This window comes from Eretmochelys imbricata, chromosome 15 (genome assembly GCF_965152235.1).
Source record: "Eretmochelys imbricata isolate rEreImb1 chromosome 15, rEreImb1.hap1, whole genome shotgun sequence".
Taxonomy (NCBI): Eukaryota; Metazoa; Chordata; order Testudines; family Cheloniidae; genus Eretmochelys; species Eretmochelys imbricata.
Window position 1 is genome coordinate 27,673,229 of NC_135586.1, and position 4,120 is coordinate 27,677,348.

Here is a 4,120-nt window from a genome sequence, read left to right on the forward strand (position 1 = left end):
AATTAAAAATGGATGTCAGGAGCAAAGATGTCAGAAAGCAGCCCCCTCCATGTACACACAGGAAAAACCGGGTTGTGTGTTCAGATGGTGCTATCGTGATGGTTATATTTATTATTTATTGGGGGGGAGGGCAAAGTTGCATCAACATGTAGAACATTATATGTGATTCTATTATATCCTGCAAAGTGTGTGTGTGTGGGGGGGGGAAAGAATGGAAGCCATAATGGAGCAAATAGACCTATGAAAAGTGTGTGTGTGGGGGGGAAAACAGCTGCTCTCCTTGCCCCCCACCAGATGAGACCCCGGGCCACTGATCAAAACCAGGGCTCCGTTCTGCTAGATAGCGTACATGCATAATGAAAAGCGAGCCCCTTCCCCCATACAGCTGGTGCTCCACCTAGGGCGACCAGATAGCAAGCATGAAAAATCAAGTTGGGGTGGGAGATAACAGGCGCCTCTGTAAGACAAAGCCCCGAATATTGGGACTGTCCCTATAAAATCAGGACATCGGGTCATCCAAGTTCCATGGGTTCAGTGTATGTTACACGTTGCCCTCCATGTTCTCAGGCTCTTACAGCATTAGCTCAAATTGTAGCAATTTATGCTTTAGCTCAGAGGTCCCTGGTTCAATCCCTGGAGCGTTGGCCACTATGGCGGCTGTTTGACTTGCAGCCTGTAGTTAAAGTCCAGAGGCTAGTCCTGGGAATGGTTACTTACCCGTTAACCAAATTCCATCCATGAGCGCCGGGTCAAAGAGCTGATGTGCAGTACCGCAGATTACCCAGCATGGATGCTTCGTGCCACGTTCCTGAGACCTTGACTAAGTTGTTCGAGATCTGACACTTGTCACTGGACACAACCAGCAGAGTCAGGGAACGGAAGGCCGCCTTCTTCCTGGACATGTGTGCAGCTGATGGCAAATGCACCATAGCATAGGAATTATGCGTAGCTGGCAGCTGGTGTTTTTTTTTCTTTGGGAAATCTAATCTATTGATTAGCTTTCCTCAGAACAGCATCAATAGACTGTATAATGGCATGGCTGGTGCCTGTGGCGTCTTCCCCACCAGTCTGAAAACCCCTGCAGCCAGGAAGCCTACATCAGCTACCTTGACTACTGCAGCCCACGCATGGCTCCACCTGGTCTGACGTTCTGCTTTCCCTAGTCGTTCCTAGCAGAGCTAGTGAAGGTTCTGCTTGTTAAACGCACACTTGTTGGAAGAGCCGTTCCGTAGGGAAGTTGAGAAGAGGTTCCTTCAGCCACAGGTCGTTTTGAGAGGGATCTTTTTCCTTTTCCTTCTCCTCGTCCTGCTCCTGCTCAGATCCCTTCATCGCCGCCACCACCAGAGCTAGCGGAACATCAGCGTTTTAGAGAGACGTGAATTGCTTAGCTGTCTGTCTGCCACTTTCTGCTGGAGTACATCACCGTGATGCTTGAGCCAGACATGTGCTTTCATCATTTCTCCTGGATGGGCCATTTTGGGAACACCCTGCTCTCTCTCCCCTTTTGCACAGGCAAGGCTCCGACTCCTGGAGGAGTACAAAGGAGACTTGCGGGATGGTGTGGGTTGTGCTTGGTGAATTAGGTGTCTTGTGCTGGGGAGGAGTGGCACAAGCAGCTGCACGCTAACTAACCCTTCTGGGCAAATCCCATGCATATTAACGAGAGGCTTGTGTTTAATGCATCTTCCTTGCTGGGTTTAATGCGGCTGATAAGACAGGAGTCCCTCAGTGGGGAAGGCAGAACTCCCAGCTGCTAAATGAATCAGATGCCATTTAGGTGAGTGAGTCAGTGGAAGGCCAGGAATAGGATTCCGTCCCCATCTCACCCTACAAACCAGCAGGATGCCACTATTACCAAGTGGAGTCTCACAGAGCCGCAGAACACCCCTGGCCTGCCTGTCATCACAACATTGGGGCAGTAAGTGCTGGCATCACATCACCATGGCACAAGATGTTGATGCAACATCATGCTTACGTATTGGCCCGATTCCCCCCTTTATCCCCTCCTGGCTGCTGCTAGGGGGAGGGGGAGCATTTCCACTCCTTGGTTGGTGGGCTCTGCTTGTCTGTGCATGGACACACATGCACTGGGCAAGGGGGAGCTGAAAAATGGATCTGCCACTACTGAGTGCATTGACTCATCCCTCCCTACTCTGTCTGGGGCGCACACACCGGCATGGCCCCTACCATCACTCTGCCTAGGCTGCTGGGAGAGGGAGCGAAGTGCTTGGTGTGTGCATGGATGGACCCAACGGCCGCATGCAGGGCAGCAAAGCGTCCCCTGGAGTGCGGCAATGGGTCAGGTATCACGGACTGAACCCATTAGCCACACTGCAGGTAAATTTCCCATTAAAACGATCCATGACCGTAGCTCTAAGGTGGGGTGGGGTGGGGGACTAGTGGATCGATTGCAATAATGAATTGCATCCCAGAAATAGTTCTGAATGGCTGCTTTGCTGCTGGTAGCTGAATTTAAAGTCCTGGTTGGCTTTGAGCCTCTTAACTACTTCTGTCAAACTGCAACAGCGTTCATCTGTAAAATATGCAGAAGCAAAGCTGAATCTTATTTAGCACTATCCTAAGCACAGATCTGACCTGAGATGCCAGCGTCTTTAGGAATGGATGTCTTGCAGGTGTCAAGAGCCCTATTATATACTGCTGTTTTAATTATTCCTTCCTGGTTCAGTGGCCAGAGACTCCGTTCTAAGAAAATAAGCCCCACCACCAGGCTGCGCCTTGTCAAGAGGTATGGCTGGGTAAGACACAGCGATCTAAGCTTGAGCAATCTTATTACTTCCCTTTTGAGCGCCACGTCGCTTTCAAAAACATCGTTTGGGATCCATTCTGAGGTTTAGCTACTGCAGTTTTCTCAGGCTCCTGTAAAAATGGGCTTTACTCGGTGCATTTTGACATCCGTTTGCCAGATTTTCTCTCCCCATGCCGTGGTGAAATGGTGCATAAAGACAGGGTCCTTAATTTCTTGCCAACAGGATCAAAGGTGACGTAGGTCCCAGATTTTACCTTATCTTTGTGGCATTGCATGCTCTGCTGTGGAGAGTGAGCTATTCACAACGGGAAGCGCTTTGCCTGGTAGCAAGTGCTTGTAGAATTGGTGCCTTTCACTGTTACTTGGTGGGAAGTGTCCCCCAGAACATTTGTGTCCCTTCCTCTTGGGTATGAGCCCTGGGAAAACTCCGGGCTCGATCGTATTGTTTTCTAACTGGAGCAAGGCATGCTGGGGAAACCTGGCAGAACTTCTGGGGTCAAGGAAGGTGCTGAATGGGGAGCATGTTGATTCTGTGTCATGTCCTCCCCAGCTACCCAATGCCACCAGAGTGTCTCCACAGGGGTGCTGTGATTTGGGAGGTGACCCTGCATGGCATTTTACCCCTTGTGCCCCAGGAGGATTATCTGGTGTGAAACAAAGCTGACCCATTGCCAGGCAAAATATTTATTGATGTGGCAACCTCCTCCAGGAGCGGGGGGGGGGTTCCCCTTCTGAAGAGGGCTGCATGGGAGGGAGCTATCGGGGGAGGTGGACCTCCTTTGCTGTCCCCAGGTTTAGCGGGGGCGGGGAAGGTGAACCCTCTGTCTGCTTCATGTGGGGGGGATGGAGCAAACCCCACGCCTAATAGAATGAGTTGGCGGGATCTCCTCATGGAAACCTGGTGGACATTCTCTCTCGCTAAGGAATGTATATGGCTGCTGTTACCATGGTAGCTGAGCATTCCTGATGCCCTTGAGGGAGCTGGCACGTGCTCCAGCAAGCAACCGGAGCTGAGATGTGCTGCCCTGTGGCCCTTGGAATGCCCGTGGCTGCAGCGGAGTAGCGGGGAAGTGTTGGAAATACCAGCATGCTAGAAACCAAGGAGAGTAACACAAAACGCCTGCAGGAGATGAGCTCCGGGAGCGCCTTCCTCTAGCCCACGCCAAGGGAGCAACTGCTCTTTAACATGCGCTACCAAGTCCTAAAGAGCTCCGTCCCCCTGGGTCCCGTCAGGAGAAATGGTCAGAGTTCTGGATGGGGTTAGAAGTGTGCAGCTCCCTAGAACAGCAATGGGAGCTGCATTGCTAAAGCCCTGTGCAACGCTCTGTAAAAGTTGCCCTCAGTCTCTCCAGG